Below are 15,788 nucleotides of genomic sequence, written 5' to 3'. Positions count from 1 at the left end.
ACAGAAAATTATGCTGCACTGAGCTTCTCAATAAACAAATCAGAGCATGGAAGAGGGAGAGTGCAGGGTGGAGAAGTTGTGTATGCTCCCAGAAAGCAATAATCGTGAAATAATTCCCATCAGTCTTGTTTCAATATGTTAATATATGATACTGTATCTACTGTGTAATTCTGTCAATATTGAATAAAAAATTGTATTTTCAATAAAGATTCATTTATTTATTGAAAGTCTAAACAGAAATATCCAAAATGTATTACAAATGAATCTGCATCATCAACATGTGGGCATTTTACCTTGACAAAGTCAACTAAGCTGACGAGCACTGAAACATTTGAACAGACAGTAAACCACATTTGTGTTTGTAACAGCTGAAGGATTGTGAACATTAATCATTGAATGAATCTATTTCCTGGTGGTGTAGATGATGAAGATGATGGTCAGACAGCAGAGGACAATTTCAGTTCTTATGATGGAGAGGAGGACAAAGATCCTCATATCTGCTTCAGTCGCCACTTGAATGTCCCAGCCTGAAAGAAGAAAATCTTTCATATTTCCAATTTTTGGTATCATTGTATATAATATAGTATCTGCTTCAGTCGCCACTTGAATGGTCCTACCTGTAAACCTTTCCATTTTTTTGGTGTCATTGTATATAATATAGTATTGGCTATCCTGGATGGGATTCTCCTGAGCCATGTCTGAACCAATAGACAGTGTTCTCCTGCACAGGTCTCAGTGTGTATTGTCCAATTCATAGTCACATAGTCTCCTGGCTGGACTGACTCAGACTGTCCCATTTTCACATTGAACCAGTTGTAGAAGTTGCCAAGGTCCCCAGTGATGAAGCATTCCAAATTAACTGTGCCTCCAAGGATAAAGGTCTTCAAACATCAGACTGAGCAAAAGCACGAGACAAAGCTCAAAAATATAAATGTTTTGATTAATCGAAGACCTCAATCTCAATCTAGTTCATGCCTGTTCAGGTACTATACTGAAAATAGTTGCAAAGTAAAGTGTTGAAAAACATATATTTCCATCTTAAATACATAGGCATGATCCTACGTTTCAATAGTAAGTTTGCACTATTACAGCTGACTCTACCTGCTGCAAATAACTGAGAGATGGCCAGACGGAGTTTTGTCGTTGTCCTATGTAGATAGATCCCCATCATGTGTATACCAGTTGAGGCTCTTTGGAGGAGGAAGGGGAGGACCATCCTACTCAGTGAATAACAAATAATAATAATTGTGAAATATTTAAAAAGTTTGCCTTTTTAGATACAATTATATTATATTATATTCTCATGTCACCAAATAATTGATTAAAACGCACTGTTTTGCAATGAAGTTCTAGAGTAGTCTCAGCAGCACTCTGTAGGGCAGCACTATGGTGTAGCCGGAGGACACCTAGCTTCTTTCTCTGGGTACATTGGAGGCTCATGGTTCTCACCCACTTCCATAGACTTACACAGTAATTACGACAACATCCGGAGGACACCCACCAACCTATCAGAGCTCTTGCATCATGAAATTACATGTTGTCCAACCAATGAAAGGATCAGAGAATGAATCTAGTACTGAAAGCATAAGCTACAGCTAGCTAGCACTGCAATGTGGTCAGTAGTTGACTCAAAGATAGAGAAAGACAATAGTTGATCAGTTTGGAACAAATTCATTTATTTCTTATGCAACCCTGGAACTCTTCAAGTCATTACACGTTTTACCACAGGGGCCCAGTGTAACAGCTGAACTACTTGCTATTGATTGCACACATTGTGCTACATTATTGTAGAAAGTTTTCCCCTAACATTGGACATCTCCTAACTTCGAACACTCTAACGGTTTGAGGATTAAATCACCTCGAGTTCAACATTTAAATAGCCTGGAAAATAACGTTAAGTTTTGCAACTAAAGACACCCTTCTAACTGACCACTGATTTTCATTGCAATTTATGTAAGTTAAGTTTTGAGAGTTTTCAAAAAAGTAATATATATACACTCTGGGACACTGTATATTGTAAAATTTGACTGCGCGACAGACCACACATCATTTAATATCCAACTTTTTACCTCTGAAAATTAGCTAACGGATTTCAGGTAATTATTATTTTTAACCGGGAGGCTAGCCAACTAGCCAAGTTCTGCTTTTCTGATGTATCAAATAATTATGTCATGCAATAAAATACAAATTAATTACTTAAAAATCATACAATGTGATTTTCTGGATTTTTGGATTCTGGATTCCGTCTCTCACAGTTGAAGTGTACCTATGATAAAAATTACAGACCTCTACATGCTTTGTAAGTAGGAAAACCTGCAAAATCGGCAGTGTATCAAATACTTGTTCTCCCCACTGTATATTTTAAAAACTTAAACGGCACTGACTGCCACTGGTATATACTAGTCGTTCTGTTTGTCAGCTTAGAGTGAGACGCAGGGGACTGGCTGTCTTAAATGGCTGGAATGATGGTCCCTAGGCCTGATTGGCTGTTCTGAGACCAGCAGAGAGAAGGAAGAGGACACCTACTGTATCATCAGTCCCGCTTCTAACAGTGAACTCTGAAGTTAATAAAGTCCTCAGTAATCAGATGATGATTAACCTGTCTACGATACTGGTTCCCAATTGGGAATCAACCCTCCCACGTTCAGCTGAAACGGTGGCGCATGGAACGCAAAAATATTCTTAAAAATATTTAACCTCCACACATTAACAAGTCCAATAGCTCAAATGAAAGATAAACACCTTGTTCATCTAGCCAGCAAGTCAGATTTCTAAAATGTTTTACGGCGAAAACATAGCACATATATATGTAAAACCACCACCAGACACAGCTCATTTCAATAGCCAAAACATGCAATCAACAAACGCAGGATTAAAAAATAAATCGCTCACTAACCTTTTGAAAATCTTCATCAGATGACAGTAATATGACATGTTACACAGTACATATTTTTTTTTTCAATAATATGCCATTTATATCCATAAATGTCCATTTACAGTGAGTTCACGTTCAGAAATGACTCAAAAATGCCCGCAGGAAATCTATGTAGCGCGGCAAGATAACGTAAATAGACATCATAAACTTTGACTAAATATACATGTTCTACATATAGTTAGAAAGATACACTGCTTCTTTATGCAACCGCTGTGTTAGATTTATTTTTAACGTTACAGAAATCGCACACTATTCCATATGCTGAGACAGCGCTCAGTTCCAAGCTACATTTCTACGTAATGTTGGAGTCAACAGAAACACAGATTTAAGCATAAATATTCCCTTACCTTCGATGGTCTTCGTTCAGAATGCTCTGGAAGGCTTCATACTTACCCAATACATCGTTTGGTTTCAAGTCTTGTGTCTTTGTATTAGCTACTGCTAATAACATCAGCTGAAATGCACCCAAAACGTCCTCTGGTGCGGAAAAGTTGCGCATCAAAACTTCAAAATTACATATTATATGTAGACTAAACAGGTCAAACTAAGTGCAGAAGCAAGCTTTATGATGTTTTAGACACGCAAAACAAACTTCAATTCAATCGGCCATCGTCTGCCCTTCTCCTTAGTGCTGGAACAAAGGAATGGCTGGGACCAATTCGCGCCCATACGCACAGCCTATTCTCTGGTGGCACGCACTAATTTCACTCCCATAGGGTCAATTCTCGCGCGATTTGAACGATTCAAAGCTCTACTGAAAGAGGACATCTAGGAAGAGATAGAAAGTGTCCCCAGAATCATAACTGGTTGGGAAGGGTGGGGGCCATGACGTCAAAGTTGCTCCAACTTTCATGGCCACAAAAACTAGTTTGGAAGAATGCCTGCCCTGTGAGTTCTGCTATACTTACAGACATAATTCCAACGGTTTTAGAATCTTTAGAGTGTTTTCTATCCAATAATTATTTTATTTTTATTTGCATATATTAGCAATTTTTGACAGATTTTTTTTCCAGTTTACTACGGGTACCCAATCTCTCCAAAGGGGGCGTATGTCTGCCATATCCTTAACAGGTTTTAACATTCTTATATGTTTTAGATTCTTACACTATCTAAAATATTTTATACATTAATGAACAATATTTTCAAGTGAACTGAAATAGAACAGTAATAATTACATGCCTTATATGTGATCGGTCGCTTCAACCGCAGTATAGTGTAGCATCAGAGTTTGACTCAAACGTGAAAAGACGTCTATAGGGGTCAGCTAATTCCCATTTCCTGCAGTTTGTTTCTAACTGACATTAGAAAGGTGACAAGTGCATCAACCACAGTGTGAGGTGATAGGAACTACAACACTGGAGCCAGTGATGACCTGATATTATTGGTTAGTAAAGCGTTTCCCAAAATAGGGGTCACCTGATTTGGGATCGCCTGGCCGTAAAATGGGGTCGCAAGAAAAACTCTGAAATAAAATAAAAACAATTGCGCTTGGTTCAAATAACCGGGGTTACGTCAGTAACCTCCAGCAGTCGCTAGATGGTGTTCTAATAAATAGAGCTGTTTCAGTTTTCTATCTACACATTTGGCTCTATATTTGGAATGGTTTAAACTACTAAATATTATGACCCCATTAATGAAGGATAATACTCTCAGGAACACATATGTATGTATCTTCTGTTTCCCTCGAACGTCATCAGAATTATTGCCTGGTGATCTTCTGAACTTCCCAATACCTTTCTGATGCACTTCAGTTTCAGTTTCATTTTCATAACTTCCTTCAGATTGAAAACTGTCAAAAGTACTGTTAGACTGATTTGTAATAGACTGTCATAGCTCCAATTATAAAAGTAAACATTGGTCATTGATTACATAACTTTTTTTACATGGTGGGGTCGCAAAGAATGTTTAATATCAAAATAGGGTCGCGGGCAAAAAAGTTTGGGAACCCCCGGGTTAGTAGCTCTGACACCCAGACAGATCTTCATGCTATGATCATGATCTAAAGACAAGTATGGGTAGCTGAAGCCCAATATGGTGACAGGAGTATGGGCGAGTGGGTTTGTCGAAAGGAGTGGGTGTATGGAAAGTGAATCAGCTAATTTGGCAGATTTGTTGCCACTCAAGACCGTTTTGTGTGGCTGATTTGTGTAACGATCTTCTTCATCTGATGAGGTGTTTGAAAGATCGGACCAAAATGCAGCGTGGTAAGTGTCCATTTCAATGAAATATAACTGAACACTGAATACAAAATAACCAAAGTGAAACAATGAAAATCTAAACAGTTCTGTATGGTGAAACACAGACACAGAAAACAATTACCCACAACCCATAGTGGGAAAACAGGCTGCCTAAGTATGGTTCTCAATCAGAGACAACGATGGACAGCTGCCTCTGATTGGGAACCATACCAGGCCAAACACATAGAACTATAACACACAGAACAAACATAGAATGCCCACCCCAACTCACACCCTGACCAAACTAAAATAGAGATAAAAAAGGAATTAAGGTCAGGACGTGACAATTTGGCTGAATGATGAGTCGATAAGCTGGCGACCAGTGCACTGATGTTGTATCGACCTGCCTGCCGACCCGAGGTGCTTCTTACTGGGGAGCTGTATCATGGTCGTGTCGCCAGCGGTAGCTAACGTGCCAATTTTTTACCATCCCATTATCTTTTTTCAATTAGGATACACAATAACCAATATTGAAAACCATCTAAATATGATACATACAGTACATACACTATACTACTCAATGGGGAGGGTATGAACGGCAACAACACTGTGTACAGTGCCCTTTGCTCCCATTTGTCAAGCACTAATGTCCAGCAACGGCGTGGGAAGTAGCTACCTACTGTAGTAGCCAATATCTGGGGGACAGTCACAGTAAGCACACATGTAAAACACATGAAGCAACAGTACACCCATCACCAGTACTTCTAATAAAAAATAACAGTTGTCAGTTTTATAATTCAAAATGTACAATTCTTTGTGTAAAACTAACAGAGAAATATGACTCAGACGACCTTGCATGGGCTTCAAAACAGATGTACAAACCAAATGTACAATTGAACAACAATTCCATGTGACTCCGATAACTACAATGTGCAGACTTTCCACTGTAGAGTTTATGTCATAATGTCATTGATGAGAATGTCTCAGACATATGTTCAATTGGTCGGATTACCAGAATATAGTTCATTTCCCCCCACCTTCTGATGTTCCCAGAATCTCTATGTTAACCATGTGGTTTTCAAATGTCACATCAGTAGGGTAGAGAGAGGAAAAAGGGGGGAAGAGGTATTTATGTTTGTCATAAACCTACCCCCAGGCCAACGTCATGACAACACTGTCTGCATCTGGGTCTTCTCCTGAAACGTGATAAAAATATATTTCATATTTGATATTCCTAAAAGTAGCCACCCTTCGCATTGATGACAGCTTTGCACACTCTTGGCATTCTCTCAACCAGCTTCATGAGATTGTCACCTGGAATGCATTTCAATTAAGAGGTGTTCCATGTTAAAATTTGTGGAATTTCTTTCCTTCTTAATGCGTTTGAGCCAATCAGTTGGGTTGTGACAAGGTAGGGGTGGTATACAGAAGATAGCCCTATTTTGTAAAAGACCAAGTCCATATTACGGCAAGAACAGCTCAAATAAGAAAAGTGAAATGACAGTACTTCATTACTTTAAGACATGAAGGTCAGTCAATACGGAAAATGTCAAGAACTTAAAACATTTCTTCAAGCGCAGTCGCAAAAACCATCAATCACTATGATGAAACTGGCTTTCAAGATGACTGCCACAGGAAAGGAAGACCCAGAGTTACCTCTGCTGCAGAGGATAAGTTCATTAGAGTTAACTGCACCTCAGATTGCAGCCCAAATAAATGCTTCATGGAGTTCAAGTAACAGACACATCTTAACATCAACTGTTCAGCGGAGACTGCGTGTATCAGGCCTTCATGTTCGAATTGCTGCAAAGAAACCACTTCAAAAGGACACTGTTAGCAGTTGATGTTACTCTTCAATAACACAGACCCCAAAGCAAATCAGGAGGAGGAAAATAGGTTTATAAAAAAGAGAACAAATCAATGTGAGGAGGAAGATGTTCATTCTCCCCTGTCCTCAGTGATTATCTTCAGTGATTTTCTCCTGTGTGTCACGTTCTGACCTTAGTTCTTTTGTTATGTCTTCGTTTTAGTATGGTCAGGGTGTGCGTTGGGTGGGTTGTCTATGTTAGTTTTCTATGATTAGCTATTTCGGTGTTTGGCCTGGTATGGTTCTCAATCAGAGACAGCTGTCAATCGTTGTCCCTGATTGAGAACCATATTTAGGTAGCCTGTTTTCTATTGTGTTTCGTGGGTGATAATTTTCTGTTTTCTGTTGTGTGTCTGCACCAGCCAGAACTGTTTTCGGTCGTTCTCTTTGTTAGTTCCGTGTTCCGTAATAAATATGGACACATATCGCGCTGCACCTTGGTCCTCCTCTTCTCCTTCATACAACGACTGTTACACTGTGATTCTCTCCACAGAACAAAGGGACAGGATGTAGTTTTTTAACCCAGCCCAAGCCTGTTGTCGACTAATTAGAATTCCTTTGCAATAAAACTGGGCCAATGGCCAAGTATCCTATTTCAGGTTCAATGTATAAACAATTTGGACCAATGAGAACTTGCCATGTAGCCATGAGTTGATTGGCTGAAATTCCTCCCATGTCTCTGACCCATTGATATTACAAAAAAAACACTATTTCCATTGATCGTTAGTACTCTATTGATCTCTCATCCTCTGCGTTGTGTATTTATCTTCAAAATATTCTTACAACACCAATAAGAAGAAGAGTCTAGCTTGGGCCAAGAAATACGAGCACTGGATATTACACCGGTGGAAATCTGTCTGATGAGTCCTGGTCTGATGAGTCCAAATTTGAGATTTTTGGTTCCAACCACCGTGTCTTTGTGAGACGCCGAGTAGCTGAACGGATGATTTCCACATTGGTGGTTCCCACCGTGAAGCATGGAAGAGGAAGTGTGATGGTGTGGGGGTGCTTTGCTGGTGACACTGTCTGTGATTTAGTTAGAATTCAAGGCACACTTAATCAGCATGGCACCACAGCATTCTGTAGCGATACGCCATCCCATCTGGTTTGCGCTAAGCAGGACTAACATTTGTTTTTCAACAGGACAATGACCCAATACACCTCCAGGCTGTGTATTGGCTATTTGACCAAGAAGGAGAGTGATGGAGTGCTGCATCAGATGACCTGGCCTCCACAATCACCCAACCTCAACCCAATTCAGATGGTTTGGGATGAGTTGGACCGCAGAGTGAAGGAAAAGCAGCCAACAAGTACTCAGCATATGTGGGAACTCCTTCAAGACTGCTGGAAAAGCATTCCAGGTCAAGTTGGTAGAGAGAATGCCAAGAGTGTGCAAAGCTGTCATCAAGGCAAATGGTGGCTACTTTGAAGAATATAAAATATAAAATATATTTTGATTTGTTGAACACTTTTTCGGTTACTACATCATTCCATAAGTTTTGCTTCATAGTTTTGATGTCTTCTCTACTATTCTACAATGTAGAAAATAGTACAAAATAAAGAAAACACATTGAATGAGTAGGTGTGTCCAAACCTTTGACTGGTACTGTATAATCCATCTGTTGTGTGTCCTCTATGAGCCCCACCAAACCCAAACACCTAAATCTGTTGCTCCCATACTTTTTTGGCCCTGTGACCCAATTTTGAAATCCAACATTTTTCAAGACCCCACCATATTGAAAGTGTAACGTAATCAATGGCCAATGTTTACTTGTAATGTTTACTGTAATCAACGGCCAAGTCAGTCTGAAGTACTTCTGACAGAACTTCAATCTTGAAGGAAGTGTGGTTTGAAGTGATTGAAATGCATCAGAAAGGTATTGGGAAGTAGAGAATATCACCAGGTAATAAAGTTTTCGTGTAGAAAAGAATGTCATCATTAATCATGCCCCCCCCTAATCTTATTTAGTGCCTGGTCTTGTCCACTCTGTTCTAATGAGTCCTGAGTGCTTGTGGTCATTGTAGAGGGAAACAGAAGACACACACGTGTTCCTTAGAGTCTTATCTTTCAGGGATAGGGTCATAATATTTTGTAACTTAAACTGTTCAAAAGATAGAGACAACAGAAACCACAATGTTTATTACAACTGCAACTAACAGCTAAGAGTGATTTTGTAAGTTTTACTTCAGATTTTTTTCTCATGACCCCATTTTTGAATCAGGGGACACCACATGGGATCGCAACCACTGACCTATATGAACCTAACCGAACCCAAACACCAATCTCCATTTTGATTCAACGCAAATATGCTACACTTCTGTTTTACACCCCACATAAAATGTCTGTGTCAATTCTGCTTTCTGTAAATAGACATTGTGGTCCAATACTAACTACCACGCCCCCAACCAATGAAATCCCTTTTGATTTCACTGTGATCTCAATGTGAATAAAGAGGTGTTCTCTGATTCACAACCACACAGAATGGTGAGAACCTTCCTACCAGCTCTACTGCTCTATGGATTGAGTAAGTAAGCTACTGTTGAATCTATCATGGAGACTGAGAGTAAGATTGACTGGATCCATCAAGTATAACCAGAATGTTCAGTGCAGCACTTCTTCCTGATTAATTTTTTGAAATAATTAATAATAATTACCCCGTTTTCGTGGTATCCAATTGGTAGTTGCAGTCTTGTCTCATTGCTGCAACTCCCATACGAACTCGGGAGAGGCGAAGGTCGAGAGCCATGCGTCCTCCGAAACACAACCCAATCAAGCCACACTGCTTCTTGACACAATGCCCACTTAACCCGGAAGCCAGCCGCACCAATGTGTCGGAGGAAACACTGTGTACTTGGCGACCATATCAGCGTGTACTGCCCCCAGCCTGCCACTGGAGTCGCTAGTGTGTGATGGGACAAGGACATCCCTGCCAGCCAAACCCTCCCCTAACCCAGACGACGCTGGGCCAATTGTTTGTCGCCCCTTGGGTCTCCCGGTCGCGGCCGGCTGTGGCAGGCTGGACTCAAACCCAGAATCTCTAGTGGCACAGCTAGCACGGCGGCGATGCCAAGCCTTAAACCACTGCACCACTTGGGAGGCCCTTCTTCCTGATTTCTAACATGTACATGTGATAACAGCGATTATAGTCATTAACTTCCTTCTCTGTGTTTCAGATTTGGTCTCTGCTTTGGTTTCTCAGTCTCAAACTATGGAGGTTCGTACTGGGGATAACATCACCTTGCAGTGCTCCAATCTTACAATGGCTGCGGGACACACAGCATGGTTCAAGCAAGTCAACGGATCAGAGCCTGTGTGTATCTCGTCTATGTACAGTGTGGCTTCAACACCTGATCTTCACAATGGTTTTCAAAGGAGCCATTTTGGAATGTTCAGCAACAACACCACTAACTTCCTCAAAATCACAAATGTTGAAATAGGTGACTGTGGCCTGTATTTCTGTGGATTGTATCCACATAGCCAGATGTGCTTTGTCAATGCAACATATCTAAAAATTAAAGGTACGTTTTCAACTATTTATCTGGCTTTTGATACATTTGAAAATGTGTATCAACCTAATCAGGAGTTATCATGAAACAAAGGCAAACCATTGATGACAGTTTTTTTTGCATTATAATTTTGAAAAATAAATACTTCTCTATTATTACTAATCACAATGCTATAGGGCACAACGGAGGTGAGGAAACACCAGAGTAATCTAAAGAGAGTCATGTAGATGAAAAACTATCTACATGACAAAAGGTTTAGGTCTGTCATTAAAGGATCACCAAGTGATTTAATAAAATGTAATCTAACAGGACATTGTAATGGAACTATCAGTCTAGTAGGAGCGCATAAAGATATAACCATGTACCTTCTTCCCCTGGTTGTGATCCTGGGTGTTGTGACTGCTGTTCTACTGATAGTCATCCTCATCCTGGTCCTCAAGATCAGACGAGACGCAAACAGACACAACACATTTCATGATAATATTGGTCCTGTCAACTACACCTTTAATGTAGATGTTTTGCCCATGACATACTGTACACTGACGATCGGAAGAGTCAGTGTGTTCACTAGAATGGAATGATCCATTAATCCGTTCTCTTGTCTTTTTTTTACATCATATTCAGGGCCTAATTCTCAAAGACAACCACAAAATGATCAGGCAAAAACTTTATCATTAAATACTGACATATAAGCATTTCAGTAACTGTGAAAATGTAGTCTGTCATGGTGTTTGCAAACCAGAACCAAGATCCCGATGCATTGAATTATGCTTCCCTGAATTTCACCTCCAAGAAGAGGAAGATGGAGAGGAGAAGAGAGAAGGAGCTGGACCCCCTGTATAGTGTGTTAGGTTCTAAATTAACAGAGTTAAAAACTCACGGACGATTGTTAAAGCTCAAACCAAGTTTATCACCTAATGGGTCAGACAGCTGAAGAGACAAAGACATGTTCACACCAGCACAAGTATACATACCCCGATTTTGGTGAAGTCTCCTCCTTCCCTCAAAACATGACATCTTTATTGTCAGGCAGGAAGTGAAGTGATGTGGGTAATAAACTGTTCCTTCTCCCGTAATGTGACTTGACCTGACCTCGACCCCCATTCCTCACTAATCCACAGTTCTCCACCTTTATCAGTGACCGCAACCACCTGATTGCCTTTTCCTCAATCAGTAACATTTCAAACCCCTGGCTCATATCCAACCTTAGTTGACTCCACCATATACATTCCTCCTACAGATGACCATTAACTTTTGGTGTAGCAACCAGACTGTTGCCCTTCTCCTTTCCATAGGATACCTGATAATTTACAATCTTTAAAGTTTAGAAGTCAGAACCCATTAAGTGTATGCTGCTACAAGATGACAAAGTGGAGGAGGATGGAAGAGGAGGAAAATGTGTTGTCCATATCTTTGAATACATGTTTAAATCATTCTATATGGTATGTGTAGTTAAATAAAATGTATTGAAATGTAAATCAGTAAATATCTCTGCGGTGTTTGTGAGTTGTACCTCAGGGCCACTGTAGCCCTCTCCAACTCAGTTAGGCCACACAGCTCAGTGGTTCAGGGTGTGATTAGAGAGGACCAAAATTGCCTTTGTCATGATGTTATTCCCCCCTTAGTATTTCCTGTCTTGGCTTTGCACTGGTCACAGCCCCCTATTCCGAGAAGCACCTTATAAGGAGAATATGATTGGGGTCTGAGGTAGAGGAGGTGCCAGTAAGTGTACGCATCACTTCCTGTGGTGTGAGTGACAGGAAGGAGCAGCTCAGTGTAGAGTGAGACCTGCTGAGGTGAACATCACTGGGTCTCTCATAGACTAACACTGGGGGATGAAATGTCCCTTATGCTCTCTCTCTCTCTCTCTCTCTCTCTCTCTCTCTCTCTCAGTATGTCTCATCAGATTTCCAGTCAACCAGCCAAAAGATGGCTTTGAGACCGAAAAGATGGCTCTTTTCACACCTCTCTTCATCTGTTCATCTGGACGGTAAACACCAGACCAGTGCCAGTCAGTTAGATATGCAAAGCCAAAAGCATTTTCCCAACCTTAAAATGTGCATAAATGTGCATTCTTAAACTATCGGTCCTGAGTTATGAGAATAGATCTATAATCACACACTATTTATTTTTATTTAGGGTCATTTATTTAGGGTCAATTTCTCATTTGGATCTCAAGTTGAAAACATTTAAGAACCATAAAGAAGATCTCTACAGGATGGCACTGACAGAGAGGGCTTTGCAGTATTTCATTTTTTTATGTACTATTTCTTACGTTGTTAGCCCAGAAACTCTTAAGTGTTATTGCATACAGCCGGGAAGAACTATTGGATATCAGAGCGACGTCAACTTACCAGCACTACGACCAGAAATACGACTTTCCCGAAGCGGAATCCTTTTTCCGAACCATCCAGGGCATTTTAACTGATTCCAGCCACCTGGATTCTTTGTACATCGCGCCCGACGGGAATAAACATCTCTCCGGGAAGAAGAAGGCGGGGGTGTATGTTTCATGATTAACGACTCATTGTGTAATTGTAACAACATACAGGAACTCAAATCCCTTTGTTCACCTGACCTAGAATTCCTCACAATGAAATGCCGACCGTATTATCTCCCAAGGGAATTCTGCTTTCATTATTGTCACAGGAGGCTGACGAAATTTGGCTTGTCACCTAAAACCCTCACAAACCTTTACAGATGCACATTTGAGAGCATCTTGTCGGGCTGTATCACCGCCTAGTACGACAACTGCACCGCCCACAACCGTAAGGCTCTCCAAAGAGTGGTACGGTATGCACAACGCATTACCGCTGACAAACTACATGCCCTCCAGGAGACCTACAGCACCCAATGTCACAGGAAGGACAAATATCATCAAGGATAACAACCACCCGAGACACTGCATGCAAAATCAAATCTATAGTCGGCTTTCTATTCCGCAACAAAGCCTCCTTCACTCACGCCGCCAAACTTACCCTAGTAAAACTGACTATCCTACCGATCCTCAACTTCGGCGATGTCATCTACAAAATTGCTTCCAGCACTCTACTCAGCAAACTGGATGCAGTTTATCACAGTGCCATCCGTTTTGTTACTAAAGCACCTTATACCACCCACCACTGCGACCTGTATGCTCTAGTCGGCTGGCCTTCGCTACATATTCGTCGCCAGACCCACTGGCTCCAGGTCATCTACAAGTCCATGCTAGGTAAAGCTCCGCCTTATCTCAGTTCACTGGTCACGATGGCAACACCCACCCGTAGCACGCGCTCCAGCAGGTGTATCTCACTGATCATCCCTAAAGCCAACACCTCATTTGGCCGCCTTTCATTCCAGTTCTCTGCTGCCTGTGACTGGAACGAATTGCAAAAATCGCTGAAGTTGGAGACTTTTATCTCCCTCACCAACTTCAAACATCTGCTATCTGAGCAGCTAACCGATCGCTGCAGCTGTACATAGTCTATCGGTAAATAGCCCACCCAATTTTACCTACCTCATCCCCATACTGTTTTTATTTATTTACTTTTCTGCTCTTTTGCATACCAATATCTCTACCTGTAAATGACCATCTGATCATTTATCACTCCAGTGTTAATCTGCAAAATTTTTATTATTCGCCTACCTCCTCATGCATTTTGCACACAATGTATATAGACTCACTTTTTTTTCTACTGTGTTATTGACTTGTTAATTGTTTACTCCATGTGTAACTCTGTGTTGTCTGTTCACACTGCTGTGCTTTATCTTGACCAGGTCGCAGTTGCAAATGAGAACTTGTTCTCAACTAGCCTACCTGGTTAAATAAAGGTGAAATAAAAAATAAAAAATAAAAGTGGATCACTAGTCACTTTAGTATTGCCACTTTAATAATGATTACATATCTTGCATTACTCGTCTCATCTGTATACACTACCGGTCAAAAGTTTTAGAACACCTACTCATTCAAGGGTTTTTCTTTATTTTTACTATTTTCTACATTGTAGAACAATAGTGAAGACATCAAAACTATGAAATAACACATATGCAATCTTGTAGTAACCAAAAAAGTGTTAAACAAAACAAAATATATTCTATATTTGAGTAGCCACCCTTTGCCTTGATGACAGCTTTGCACACTCCTAACATTCTCTCAACCAGCTTCACCTGGAATTATTTTCTAACAGTCTTGAAGAACTTCCCACATATGCTGAGCACTTATTGGCTGCTTTTCCTTCACTATGCAGTCCAACTCATCCCAAACCATCTCAATTTGGTTGAGGTCGGGGGATTGTGGGGGCCATGTCATCTGATGCAGCACTCCATCACTCTCCTTCTTGGTAAAATAGCATTTACACAGTTTGGAGTTGTGTTGGGTCATTGTCCTGTTGAAAAACAAATGATAGTCCCTCTAAGAACAAACCAGATGGGATGGCGTATCGCTGCAGAATGCTATGGAAGCCATGCTGGTTAAGTGTGCCTTGATTTCTAAATAAATCACAGAGAGTGTGACCAGCAAAGCACCATAACACCTCCTCCTCCATGCTTCATGGTGGGAACCACACATGCAGAGATCATCAGTTCACCTACTCTGTGTCTCACAAATATACGGCAGTTAGAACCAAAAATCTCCAACTTGGACTCCAGACCAAAGGACAGATTTTCACCGGTCTAATGTCCATTGTTCATGTTTTTGGCCCAAGCAAGTCTCTCTTCTTCTTATTGGTGTCCTTCAGTAATGGTTTCTTTGCAGAAATTTGACCACAAAGGCCTGATTGACACAGTCTCCCCTGAACAGTTGATGTTGAGGTGTGTCTGTTACTTGAACTCTGTGAAGCATTTATTTGGACTGCAATTTCTGAGGCTGGTAACTCTAATGAACATGTCCTCTGCAGCAGAGGTAACTCTGGGTCTTACATTCCTGTGGCGGTCCTCATGAGAGCCAGTTTCATCATAGAGCTTGATAGTTTTGCGACTGCACTTGAAGAAACGTATTATTGACTGACCTTCATGTCTTAAAATAATGATGGACTGTAGTTTCTTTTAACAACTAATATTAGTATTTAATGTTGTGGGCTTATGATGAAAACCAAGAGCCAGAAATGCAGCTTTAATGCAATGGTACATTATGGATCACTTTAACCCTTGGCCTGAGTTGGGTTGGGGTTGGTAGTATTAGCAGCACTAGAGATATTTCACTAAATATATATAGTTTCCTGTCCAAACATGAAAAGAGAAATATAATATATATGTAGTTTCTCTCAGAAAATAAACAGCTGTATTGTAGACCGTTATTGTACATGATAATTTTTTCTTAACTGAC

The sequence above is a fragment of the Oncorhynchus mykiss genome, chromosome 21 (genome assembly GCF_057628025.1).
Source record: "Oncorhynchus mykiss isolate SJ-2025 chromosome 21, ASM5762802v1, whole genome shotgun sequence".
NCBI classification, from domain to species: domain Eukaryota; kingdom Metazoa; phylum Chordata; class Actinopteri; order Salmoniformes; family Salmonidae; genus Oncorhynchus; species Oncorhynchus mykiss.
Note: the sequence above shows the minus strand (reverse complement) of the source record.